The sequence below is a fragment of the Diadema setosum genome, chromosome 19 (genome assembly GCF_964275005.1).
Source record: "Diadema setosum chromosome 19, eeDiaSeto1, whole genome shotgun sequence".
Classification (NCBI taxonomy): Eukaryota; Metazoa; Echinodermata; class Echinoidea; order Diadematoida; family Diadematidae; genus Diadema; species Diadema setosum.
This window is the reverse complement of record NC_092703.1, coordinates 26,122,635-26,137,321: the sequence shown is the minus strand read 5'-3', so window position 1 is coordinate 26,137,321 and position 14,687 is coordinate 26,122,635.

Here is a 14,687-nt window from a genome sequence, read left to right as displayed (position 1 = left end):
GTGAAGACACGAGCGCGAAAAAGTTTAGTAAAATAAGAACATTTTTCTTCCCATATATCTAGAAATTCATTAAACCAAATCTTTCCCTACACATGATCTGATTGCGTTTTCAAATACAAGAGATAGAAGTTTCAAACGTATTTGCTATCATATCTCAGTCCATAAAAGCATAAACTGACTATTTTCAGTAATATTGGTAAAAAATAGTGAGGAAAATTCGAAGGAATTGTGAATATTTTCTTCCACACCTCGGTGTCTTTGACAGCTAAATTACACATTTTATACGATTTATCAATTTCCATGTATAAACAGATCACCGTAGTACTCGATCTATAACACTGTGTAGATAGAAATGTTTGAAATAAACACATATTGAATTCTGGAAAGCATTTTAGGTACTCAATGATAAAATATACACAATAATGTTAAGTAAATTGTAATACTTGTCAATTTATCAACTGTCAGTTCTCTTTTTGTTTTTAATAGAAGATAACGTCGCATGGTCTTCCATTGACTGAGACTTGAACATATTTCATGTTCAGTGTTGCCAACGAGAATATTGTAACGTGATATTAAGCAGGAAAGTAATAGTAATGAGTTTTCTTCCCTCGGACGGAAGTGAGGTACACCTATCTCGTCACAGTTTCAATAAAAACATTGATTTAACGCTATTTACCGTACACAAAACGAGATAGTCCAGCACAATTGGAGACTACGCTCAATTCTCGTATCAAAACGCACATAATATTTGAATCCCACCTTCGGATCCTCTGGCCATATTCAAATTTACATGTAGTAAAATATTTCGAGATTCTACGTGTTGCTTTCGTAAAAGGCAGATTGTTTTACTCGCATAACGACCTGCCTGAATTATGAGTTCCGAGGCACCCATTGCTCGAGGCCGTGTGATGGCAAGACTGGTGAGTAACATGATTTATTTGGAATCGTTCCAGATTTGACTTTTAAAACAGGAACAAGTTGTGTCGATTGCATTTATTCACTCGATCCGATCTCCGTCTCCCTTGACACAGCTCCTCTCTCTTTCTTTCGTTTTCTCACTCTCTGATCCTCTCGTTCTGTTTCTCTTTATTGGTCTCTTTGTTATATGATATTTATTTTTTTCATTTCATTTTATTTCATTTCATTTCACTTATTTTATTTCATTCTCTTTTTCTTCCAACAAAACATAACACAGAAGAAATCAGGAATTATATCATAGGCATACATTAGAATACGCGAAAAATAAATGATAATTAACAAAAAGATAAACATACATACCGGCAAAAAAAGTTATGTTTAGAAGAAAACAAACTGAGAGGTCCACTAAAAATCATATTTGTATATTGTGAACCACTGAAAACAATTCTTTAAAAATATTTACTGTAATTTACGCTCCCTGTTTCCTCTAACTCTACTCGTCCCTCTATCTATGATATATTTTAAACAGCAATGTTATAAGCGCACGCTCACACACACACATACGCCCACACATGCACACGAATATACTATGACAGATTTTTTTCCCCTTTTATCAAATTTTCACCTTCTCTTAAAAGGGTTTTATTTCGGTCTTATTTTTCTCCTAAAGGCTAAGGTTTAGGTTTGTGATAGAGTTTAAAGTTTAGTTTGATGACTGCGAGGATTAGGATTAGGATTGGGTTTATGTTTGTGGATGAAATAATGTTTGGCTTAGCGTGAAGATATTCATGGGGGCAATATTGTCTCATCAGGAGCAAATGTCATAGAACTGCTCAAAGATCGCAAGTGCAGAATATACATTTTTAAACAAACGTCAGAACGCTGAGTAGTGTCGGAAACGGGGAACCAGTGGGACTCGAATCTGTCATCTATTACTTTCCGTGCAGCGCGACACTACCATCCTATATACACATGTAGGCTATTCCTGGTTGCCCGCAGTGACACTATGAACTGGGAACAATAATTATCCAGCATTAATAACCTCTTTCTTTATTTTCATAAAGGCTACATTGTCTCTCACATACTCCCACATGTACAAACTTGCTTACAATTCTTATCTTTAGCAGCTTGTTACGTTGACATCATTTAATCAATTCGTATCCCGTTTTATGCCACAGATTTGTTATTCCGATGATTGGTAATTCCGAAGATGAAATGTGGTTATCCTGAAGGTTCGGTAATCTGAAAATGAAAAAGGTTTACCTGGTTGTATCGACATACGAAAACCGAGAAGGTGCCGGGGATCCTTGCATTGTAGACTTTAGGTTCCCATGATGATGTTATACGATTTAGAAGGACACATTATGGCCTACATATCAAATCATGAACTCTAAAAGCAGAAGCAGTGATTTAAGAAAACCCATATATTTGTAGGTCCTGTGGCCTATAGGACTTGCTCTTACGGCGTATGAGTTTATACAGGAATAATGAACATCAATAAATCGTTACTGTCATAACAAGTCTTTGAGAACAAGGTTACTGTTCTAGTAACGCTGCCATTTGTTGTCGATTCTGGCTCTTCAGGGGCGATTTCTGAGATGGTAGCCTTCTTTGGCATTGACGTGACCTGACCTCCCATGAATTGATAATGATTGTTTTTGAACTTTACCATCGGATATAGGATTGCAGGACACCTTACAGAGTGCATTGTGGCTGGATTGGGCCAGGTCGGGTGGTGGGGTGATCTACATCTACATTTACATTTACAGGGTATGTGTGTGGGGCGTGAGTGTATATGTGTTGAGACGAGGATGTGTGGGGTGTGTGTGTGTGGGGGGGGGGGGGAGGTGTAGTTGTTGTGGAAGTTGTGTTTGGGTAATGTAGATCTTCTCGCCCCCTGATTTGGCTTGTTCCAGTCTCTGCAGTGCACACACTTTTTTTTTTCAGTTGGAAGGGAGGATGAAACTGTTAATTGGTCACTCATTAGTTTGTTTGCTTGTTTGTTTGTTTTATTCTCCTGCCCCATCTCGGAATATCGCTCTTGAACAAGATCTGATTTGTATTATGGTAACTTAATGTTCTGCCTTTTTTTTTTGTTCTTTATTACAATTCCTTTACATTGTTCAGTGATTGTGTTATTCTAATCAAGTTAATTGTTGTAAATAGTGTGATTCTGTATAATTTTTCAATAAAACATAGATAAAAAAGCCTTTGAGAACGAATTATACTATTAGTCCGTCTTTCTGTATCTCATTCATTCAGTTTTTGAAGAATCATACAGCCATTTTTTTTTTCTTGTGAAGTACTTTAAGTGAACACGCATTTTATTTTTGACAGGTCCGAATTATGACTGAGTCAAGATTGGGCAATTAGCCCAAGGGTAAACTACTTTTGAGGTAAATAAAGACGAACGTTGGAAATATGGGGTTAATTTCCCTATTAGAAACAGAAAATAGCCCTCTATATTTCGCTAAGTTGAAGACGGGTCTATTGTAAGAATGTTTGAGGGCCCCAATTTGGTCAACTAGTAGACAGTTTTCAGACTGCAGTTAATCACTGCTACACGAATATCTTCATTTCTTTTCCAATAGGCTGCCTGCTCTTCTAATATTCCTTCTCACAACTACTTATACCGCATATATGCACATAGGCATCACACACAATACACATGCACCATTAATCAAACTTTTCTCGGCACTTTCATATTATGCATATTGTTTTAGTCTTATACGTATTGACATTTGTATCTATATATTTTGTTCATTATTGTCATTCATTAATTTATTTGTTTATTGATGTTTGTCAGTGCGCCTTGTTGGAGGGTCTGATGAGAGAGAGGGCCGAGTTGAGATATTCTGCGACGGGCAGTGGGGTACGGTGTGTGACGGCGGGTGGGATATCAAAGAAGCCCGCGTGGTTTGCAGACAGCTGGGTTACACGTCAGCTGCATCGGTGCACGCCAACGCACACTTCGGGCAAGGCACCGGTCCAATCTGGCTTGATTACTGGACGTATTGCCCCACTGGAAACGAGAAATCCCTCCTGGAATGCTACCGATTGCCGTGGGGTTGCTACTCGTCTTATGGTTCCTCTTGTGGTCATGGCAACGACGTTGGAGTGCGTTGTGAAGGGGAACGTAAGTTTCGTCTGCTGTCATGTCTATAATATGATATGCATAATTTTCCTTCGTTATTGATAAACAAACAAACAAACAAACAAACAAACAAACAAATCAACCAGTCTTCCTGATCACACCTTTACTTTGGTTCGTTTTGATATAATGGGCATTTCGTATCAAATATTGTGCCATAAAATATTTATTTCAAGTCATGAAATAAGTTTTCTATCAAAGTTTAACACTGACAAAATGCTGGACAAGGAGTAGGCTAGTCCAGATTCTGGACGTTTTTTTTTTATCATTACGCATCCACGCGCCGCTCCACAGCTTATCGCGCTATCACCTGTAACCGCTCGATGCCAACAAACCTGTTGTTTTGTAGGTCGAGATGTGTGCGTGCGCGGCAAAGTAATACACGAGCGTACGGTGGGGCATACGCGTGCTGTACTATAGCGCAGGGCCCTGTTTCACTTTCGAGCGACTGGTGATCGTTGTGATGTGCTATACTTACCAGAATTCCCATAATTCACCACAAGAACTGATCACCAGTCGCTCGTAAGTTGTTCGTAACTTTACGAACAGCTTTATGAAAACACCCCCAGGCAGTGGACTAGGAGTAGACCTACACCCAAAACTAACCTTCAAAATAAGAGGAAACATGAAAATGATCTACATCAGGTCTCTGATAGGTCCAGTGCATAAAAAAAAAAATAATAATAAAAAAAAAATCTGCATTTGTGTGTGTGTGTGCGTATGTGTGTGTGTGTGTTACCCTCATTAAAATATTATTTATTGATAATTTTTCCTCACGTAATATTGATTTGATTTACTTTCTGAATATTTCGTAATGCCAGCACATGTAAATAAAACATCATTATCAAAGTATTGTGATATACTAATTCATGCTAGACAATTACGTAATAAACATTTTTTTTTTAAATGTTTCAACTACATTGTATAATGCCACAGTTCGGATGATAAGCTATTTCAAATATAATTGTATCTTTATTGTCTTTGTTTCGACGGTTGTATTTGATAACGGACGCATTGCTTTTTTCGGATAGCGCTAAATTGAGGTTGCGTTCTTGATTCTGTGATTTGTGAGTGTACGTCAAAGAGGGGTGATTGAAATCATCAACTTTACGCTGTGTCTTGGCTGGTTCGACTTTCTATTCAGTAAAAGATTATCGATTTCTCTGGGGTGCAGAGTTCAAACCTCCACCAAACTAAACTCCTCACCTCAAAATAAAGAAAAGCAGAGAGCTAAAAGCGGGGAATTTGGTTCAATTAATGCAGCTTACATTGCTATATCTGGCAAAATCAGTTAAAAAAAGAGAAAAAAAAAAAGGCAAAATCAAAACTATTGCACGAAAGCAAAAGATCTGATTCTTATAATCATGTCATATTTGAAAGGTCGGGTTGCTTTTTACATTCCCCATGTACAATGCCTAATTATTAATATCTCCGGAAATCCAGTTATTAATATATCCGGTAATCCAATTTCATTTTGCCTCACATACATGCCTTGCAATGTATACTGCATTATGCTTTATAATGCCCGGGATTATGTCCTACACAATATTTTTGTGTTAATTATCGCTTACCCAACCAATCTGTAGGTTGACTATGGTGTACATTCTTTATAGGTAAAAGGCAGTTTATTTAATTATGTGTAAACAGTTATTTCTGATTTTGGAAGTGGCATGCATATTATGTTTAATGATGAGATGACGTAATATTCTGTTGTTGTTGTTTTTTGCCTACCTGATTAAACATATCCACTCAATTATACATGAATATTGTAAATCACTCATTGGTACACTAGAGGTCTCTGGGGGTGTGGTATAATGTGCTCTTGGTCTTCTTTCTCATTCACAATTCTTACTACCGTACTTAGCCAAATTATCTTAAGATAATTGATTTGGGCAGCTCAGCATCTGTATTCTCATTCAGGCATGCCTGTGTCGCTATCTATATAGAACACTTTTCAAGTAAGAATGACTACGCTGGAGTATGCGTCAATGTGTGTTTGTGCGTTGTGAATAATGTTCTAGATGTAGATAGGGTGATATGTTATGGGCATGTGTGTTGTGTTTTTGTTAAAGGGACATTCCAGACGATTTTCATTATTTCACATCAAGTACTACATAAATCGACAACTCCCTGTATAGATTCGTGGAATATTATTTATTGTGGTTCTTGAGCAGAGAAACAATACTTTGAAAAACCTTTAAAAAATTACACTGAACAAGGATGATGACATAGAAGGTTCACATATTTCAGAAAAGATAGCAGTGTAATTCCATAACAATACCGCTTGCTTGCGAGTTCACCTGTCTATAATCTATGCATGCCTTCTTCTTTTGTTCTGCTTCCTTGAGCCCCAAATCATGCATTCTTATGATGACTCTGCCATGTCGTCATCCTTGTTCATTGCAATTTGTTCTATTTTTGGAAAATATTCTTATTCTTCATCCCAATTATCACAAATTTTGAAACTCTGTCCTCAGTATAACTAATTTATAGTTGTACAAATGTAAAAATCTGAGAATCACCCGGAGGTCTCCTTTAATGAGTTCGGTTGGAAGGGCGCACTTTGCGCATGAATATCTGGATGGGACGATCTTTTATGACAAGAAGCTGAACAATGCGTTATTCTATTCTTCGTTCTACCTCTTTAGCATTTCTGCGTTTTTTCATTAAAATATTTTGTGCAGTTCTTATAAACGTTTCTTTTTGTATGTTTTGTGTATTGTCATTTGTATTGTTATTTTTAAACTTGTACGCGATTTAGTATATTGAAAGAAAAATGAAAAATTTATATTGAATCATATTGTTCTGTTAGTAATGTCTGTATGCATTCTGCTCCTATATATTCGGAAACAAATTTTATGCATAGTTTTTTTTTTCTTAAATGACAATAAACTGTTTTGAAGATTGAATCTAGAATTATGTTGAAAACGCGCTTTGTGATATCTTGCAGGAAACCAAACCGCTGTGGATGCGTATTACGAGAGGATGTCCTCCTCCCAAGGACTTGCCTACGGCGTTGATCGTTACACATATTATGACATGAGGAGTGAGTTGACCTTTACCCCTACTTCCGCCAACGATGGTGATATTCTTCAGTGTCACATGCTGGGTGTTGTGCGGTCAGTGACGCTTCAGCTTCTGGGTGAGTTGCTCATCAGCTCTTCTGTAGTTTGAACATTTCAGTTAACACCCCCAACCACTTTAGGGGGCATCCCACGAGACCGACACTCACGAGACCGACACTCAGTCGTCCGATTACCATCTCGAAAACCCCAGAATCATTTTAGCTCAAAAATCATTAAAACATAATGGACCAGATATTTGGAATTATTTACCCCCTAATTTAAAACAATGTACGTCGTTGAACATTTTTAAACGAGAACTAAAAAACACCCTCATAATCCAGTATACTTTTGATACATAAAATATTCATACCACCTGGTCAACAAACACCCTAAACAATGAGTTCACGGCCATAACTGAAGTAACATTCACCTCATCACACTGATACACAAAATAACACTCAACGTACAAACCAAGATTCACCCCAGCACAATGCACACCGCACTGCACCGCACGCCCTTCGCACAATTACTTCCCACTCAGTGAGTGGCAAGATTTTCTTTATGTATCTCTTTACCTGGGGCCATCTTCCTCGTCAAGCTTAGCTTATGATGATGGTCCCCTGCATTTCATTTTTATCATTTCCTATTGCTTCCTTTTATATGTAATATTCGTTTTTGAAAAAAAAAATGTATGTATGATCCAAACGTTACGAATATTAGCTCTGTAAATGACTATGTAAGTATTTTGTTGATTTGTTGATTTGTATTGATTTTGAAATGCAGAAATAAAAACTGAACTGAACTGAACTGAACGAGTCATACTGCCCACGAGCTCGACATTGAATAAAGGTCCGTGAGTCTTACAACTCTCGAGTCTTACAGCCCATGAGTTCGACACTTTAACGCAAATAAAGCCCATGAGTCTGGCACAAGGCAAACAAGGCCCACGAGTTACACACTTGGCAGAAAATGTTCAAGAGTTCGACGTCAGGTAAAACGACCCAGACAATGCCAGATATTCTACATTATAATATCACGGGGCTTTATGTATCGGCCTTATTTGCTTATTGTCGAACTCGTGGACCTTTGTTGCCCAGTTTAGGACTCATGGGCCGTATGGCTGTATATGACTCATTATTGGGCTGTATGACTCGTGGGCTGTATGATTCATGGGTGTCGAACTCGTAGTGTGCACCCATCTCTTTCAGACAACAAACCTGAAGATAACATATGACATTCCACATCGTTTTTTGCGCTTCGAAATGATCGTATACTCTCACGTATGCCCAATAGAGGCATCGTATCAAGTGTATGATATCAGCATCGTTTCAAACGATGTCCCTTCCTTGAAGTCACTGTGTACTCTGTGTTGTCTTTTAATTCATGCCTGGACACTCCGTAAGAAAAAATCAGACGTCCGTGTTAGCGTCGCCATAGGGATTGAAATTCCGTGTATTTTACTAATATGAACAAACAGTGTAGGGTAAATTGCCGTGTGATGGACACAGATCAAACGTATTATTTTGAAGAAAAAAAGACATGTCAAGACGTCTATGACCAGTATTAGGAAAAGTCGGAGGGTGTCACCACCAACAACAATAATAGTCTAGTGGGATTTGGAGAAAATATGACTGTTAGAGGCATTTTTTAGTAAAAGTTGGGAACCGGTCTATTTTGTATAATTCGAGTACGCTGAATCCAAAAATTCCGGTTCCCAAGCAGAATTTTGAGTGTAAGAGCATCTAATTTGCATAAACAAAATGGCCGCCAATCCATCGCTTTTTAAAGATAATAAAAAGTTTTGGTACCTCAAAAGCTTCCCTGAATTTCCTTGTCTTGGTTTGTGTTTCAGGTTAAAGTACGTTGTCTGTGAGAATTACTCGCCCCAAAGTGCTCTCATGTCTTAGTAATCATGCAATGTAATGGTTTCGTACCAGAGCCGACGCTGTACAGCGTCGATAAATATTGTACGAAAACACTGACTGCGACCAGCAGCGTGCAGCCCATTGTACGCATAGCTAACTGCGACCAGCAGCCCCATACGCATAGCGTAATGGGGCTTCGCATTGTAGCATTCAGGATCGTGACAGAATTAGTATCGCGGGTAAATGTCAACTTAAAATCCAAAAATTTCTTCGATTTGAAGACTTACCAATTAAGTTGAAGTATTGGAAACAGGCTTCGAACAACGTTTGGTTCTGCCAATAGTCCCTTTCTGTTCGAATTGATGACTGAATGTGACTCGGTCGAGAGGACCTTGGGAGAGCTACATCACTGGATACCATGGCCAGCGCATGCGCACACAAACATCTTATCCGCTAATGGATTTGAAATTTGTGTGCATGCGATGTGTTCGCATGCACTGGCTGTAGTATTCAGTGTACTGTATGTAGCTCTCCTGAGGTCATGTCGACCGAGTCACATTCAGTCATCAATTCGAACAGAAAGGGACTATAGGCAGAACCAAACGTTGCCCGAAGCCTGTTTTCAATACTTCAACTTAATTGGTAAGTCTTCAAATTGAAGAATTTATGGGATTTTAAGTTGACATTTACCCTGCGATACTACATCTGTCATGATCCTGAATGCTACAATGCGAAGCCCGATTACGCTATGCGTATGGGACTACTGGTCGCTATGCGTATGGGGCTGCTGGTCGCAGTTAATTGCATGATTACTAAGACATGAGAGCACTTTGGGACGAGTAAGTCTCACAGTGTTAGTTATATGAAAGGTACTTTAACCTGAAACACAAACTAAGACAAGGAAATTCAAGGACACTTTTGAGGTACCAAAACTTTTTATTATCTTTAAGGTATTTCGATGATCTAATTTTCATGAAATCTCCATAGATATGCAAAAATAGTAATGATTTTAGAAATTAAGGTGCGGAGACAATAGCTAGGTCGTTATTGTTCATAACTATCACTTATATATGCAAATTAAGAAGTGAAATATGCAAATTAGGAGTTGCCGCTGATACAGCAATGCATTACCGCATATGTATAGTAGCCCTACCTATTCACTTCTGTTTTTAATCATTTTAACAAGTTATCGGGCAAACAAAAAGTACGTGGTGTCGTCAGAGTCCAATCAAGTCCTGCAATCAATCAATTCATAAGAGTTGAATGACACTTATGCAAATATTTGTACAAATTGGTATACAAGAGGATACATAACTGGCAGGGTTCTAGATTCTACAACGCATCGCCGCAATAAATTATATGAATCTGAATCATAATTCTGATGATAGTTATCATTGTATCACGACCGGTTCACGATTCCTAGTCTGATAAAAAGATACAAGAACCAACTTCAAGTATTAAAATAAAACACATATCTCATTTGCATAATAGATTATGCAATTTTTTTTTCCATTTTCTCAACATATTTTCCCCTAAAACAAAGTTTTGCTATCAAAATGTACCTTAGCGTAGTGAAATGTGATATGCTATCGGTCAAACAAAGTGTACATGGTGTCATCAGAGTCCGAGGAAAGTTAAGCACTGGAATCAACCAATTCAGAAAAAGAAATATAACACAGGCGCGGTGGAGCACCCCAATTTGCATCTCATTATCGCCCCGTTCTATTTGAATTTCCAACGGGCATCCACGGCTGCCCGAAACTGTGTGCATGAAAAAGTCAAATCTTTACCTTCTCCTTGTGCCGCTATGCGTGCCGCTGGTAAACTCAAACTTCCCACACTATCTAAGTTTTTAAAAACCTTCCTTTTGATGAAAAAAATATGAAATTTGCTGCACTAGAACTTGAGATATTAAAGCGTTTTGAAAATCACCTCTCGCAAAACATGCTCTCTGTTTTTTTTTTTTTTCCGACTGGACTATGGCCGGGCTCCAATGTGTCCGAAATTGGCAACATAAGTTTATCAGGCCTCAATCCATAATATGGTGAAAGTTTTCGCTTGGTTCCACGTGTACTTTTTGAGAAATCAACTTGTTTCTACAGGGTTTGGAATAGAAAATTGTAGTCAGTGAAACAATTGAAAATGACGTCATTTCTTTTCCCGTAATATTGGGCATGCGTGTTACGTGAGATTCAGGATTTCGTGCTCATTGTAGGTTTGCATGTGACGCAGTCAATTTTGCTGAGTGTCGCACGGCGGTGACTGCTGAGCTGCTGCCGCGCACGCTGCATGCAGCAAAGCGTTGTGTGTGCTGTGACATGCAACGCTATACAGTCACGCGATTATATATACATGGGACCGACCTGTACGCTTTGCCTTCGTGTCATTTTTGACATCACCTTCTGTTTTTTTCCGACACAACCATGGCCGGGAATATTACGGTATGACATTTAAAATGCAAGCAGATAAATAAATTTCGGTGTACTTTGTTCGAATGGCGCTTTGGTTCCGCAATCACACTTCGTGAATTTTAGGATGATTTTCGAGGCATATTTTTGGTAATTTTGCTCGCCAGGTTTTCGCTAAAATTTCACATTTTATCATTGTCAAATCCTTTAATATGTTATATATGCATATTCGGACATGTTTTCAAATTCAAACTAACTCAATTTTAATCCGAAAATAGGTTTCCTTAAATTGTTATTAGCTTGAGAAGTTGTTTACTTTTTCTCAACTACGCGAGTACATGTTGTTTACTTTATGCAAATGAGGCTCGGCTGCCGATGGATTTCTGCGAGATAATTGGGGTGCTCCACCGCGCCTGAACAATAAATTTGCAATTGCGTATGCAAATTGGTATGCAAGAGGCTATACTACCACAGGCTTCGAGATTCCCCAACACATTGCCACGATATAGGAATCTCAATCATTATAGTGATCATATCAATACTTAAGTTGATGATTCTTTTGTGACAAAGAGATACAAGAAAAAACAGCTATTAGAAATGCCCTAATAATCTAATTTGCATAATGAATTATACAAATAGTTGGCCATTTCTATGAATATATTCCCTAAAACAAAGTCTTGCTATTAAAATGTACCTTGGCGTACTGAAATACAGCTAAGTTATCGGGCAAACAAGTTGCACATCATAGTGTCGTCAGAGTCCGAGGTAAATCAAGTACTGGAATCAATCAATAAAGAAGAACTGAATAACACTTACGGAAATATGTTTGCAAATTGGTATTCAAGAGGCCGTAGACCAGGCAGGTTTCAAGATTCTTCAACGCATGCCGCAATATATGAATATGTTTCATAACAGTTATTACATCAAGGCCTGTTAATGATTCCTGGTGTGATTAAGAGATACAAAAATTAACTGCAACTACTAACCAACACACCTCTATTATCTTATTCGCATAATAAGTCATGCAAATATTTACCCATTTTCTGTCATGGCAATCAAATCACTATACATTACCCTATAGATTAGTGCAAGGTCACTTTATCCTTCCCTGTACTTTGTCGTTTTCATTGGATAAATTGGTTTATAATTATTTTGAATCTGCAGTTTCAATCTGCAAGTCTGGCAACTTTCATAAATCTCTTCTGCGAACATAATTTATGGCTTTTTTTTATCTATCTCTTCACCCATTCTTCAGGGTAAAAAAAAAAAAAAAAAAAAAAAAAAAAATCCTGGTATCTCCGGACAGTGTCGGAAACAGAAAATAAGGATGACTTTGTAATTCTTCAGTCATCAACACCTTTATATTTTGGCTGTCGAAGAAACATAATCTGAGTCGAAAAGTCTATTTCTCAATCGAGCTTAATTGATCTATACATTCATGCAAGGTTTGCATCATCACACTTTTGCTAACATGCACACACTGCTGAACATCGTAGGCCTGATTTGTGACATTTGCATCGAAACGTTCTGCATTGCTTTCGCATGCAAATGAAATCATCTCAAGGCAACTTTGCAGGATTGGAGCTAGATACATCAGTTGTACAGGCTGTAGGCCAGATCAAAACGTTCCCACCCATTATCTACAGGTGAAGAAAGATCAGGTCTGGCACAGTGAGCAGGTTTTCTTCTTTCTTTCTTTTTTATACCGGAGTGTTGTCGTTGATCTGCTTCCGCGAGCGTTCTGTTTACTTTTGTCGGTAAAATGGCGGAACATATATATATATATATATATTTTTTTTTTTTTTTGTGCCAAACGAGCTTGTGTGATGCATCTTTTGAATAGATAAAGTTTATTCTTATAAAGACGACTGATAACAACCATGTCTTGGAATCCTTTAGTTTTCTTCTCGTACAAGCAGCATCCTTGATGATTGTGAGTCCTTGATCACTTGCTTTACTAAGAGTGCTACTGTCAGTATCAGTCTGGCTAAAACACAACTCAAGCATCTACGGAAGAAAGGCCTCTTTGAGGTAGCTATCGGATCGATGTTATCTCTCCAGGGAACAAAAGTAACTTCATGTTCGCAAGGTGGTGGAAAACCCAGATCCTCCATAAAAAAAGATCAATATCTTAATTCTTTGGCAGAAATTCAAGTGACAACATGGATATTCAAAAACTATACTTGATAAAGCATATAATGAGAGGCGAAATGGCGACCATTTACGTCTGATACGAAGTGGAATCTTTTGTATGTAACATGGTTCCTAATGAGTATTCAGTATTCACTAGTTTTTACAAACCACTGGTCCTTAAAGCTAGAGGCCTATTTGCTAAGAATGTCATTTCTATGATCTGAATCACACCTCGTGAGATATATCAGAAGTCAGACACACAAGGGAAGGTGGCGTCGTCCAGTTAAGAATAAATTGAAATGCATCAATACCTAGTGGTTATCACTGGCGGTACGTTATCCACGCATATTGAAAACAAAATAAAAAAGGACCACGAAGGTTTAAACCCCTTATTTCGCAGATTGCACTGGCCGAGGCAATTTCAGAGTTCAAACTGTCTTGAAGTTGACTAAGTTACATTCTTTGAACAGATGTAGAAGGATCAAATCTAGGTAGATGTATGCCACACGTCTTTTTTTTTTCATTTCCTCTCCCTCACTGCTATTGTAACATCGTTATTTAAGATTATCATGACAAGGCGCGGTCAGAGTGGCAAAAGATCGCAAAGTTTAAGATCGTGAAGTCTTCGCGATCTTTTGTTGTCCGGTCACACTAGCAAGAGACCGAGAAGTTTGGCGGGGATGGCATTATGAAATGAAATATCCCTGTAGTGGGAAGTCTCGCGGAAAGTTTGCAGTCACACGAACTTGAAAACTTTAAGATCTTAAAGATTGCGATCTTAAACTTTGACTTGCAAGAAAAAAAAAAACCGTCTCAAGAGAAAATACTATAATACCACCTATCCCATTTCAACCTATAGACGAATGCTTGCTATGTATAATCATATGTTAACATATATGAGAGTACCATGCTCTGGCTAACTGGGAAATAGAATTTCTGTGCTATGCTAGCAGTGGCGTATCTAGGGAAAACGGCGCCCGGGGCAAGCACGAAAATTGCGCCCCTCATTTCTGAAAAAGTGTTCAACCCCAAACCCCATCCCGGTATAGGGACTTTAAACAAAGTCCACATGATGCTTTTTCAACCACTTAAAAGGGATCTTTTTGAGGGTGATTTGAATGTAATGAATTTTGATAGATTTTGGCGA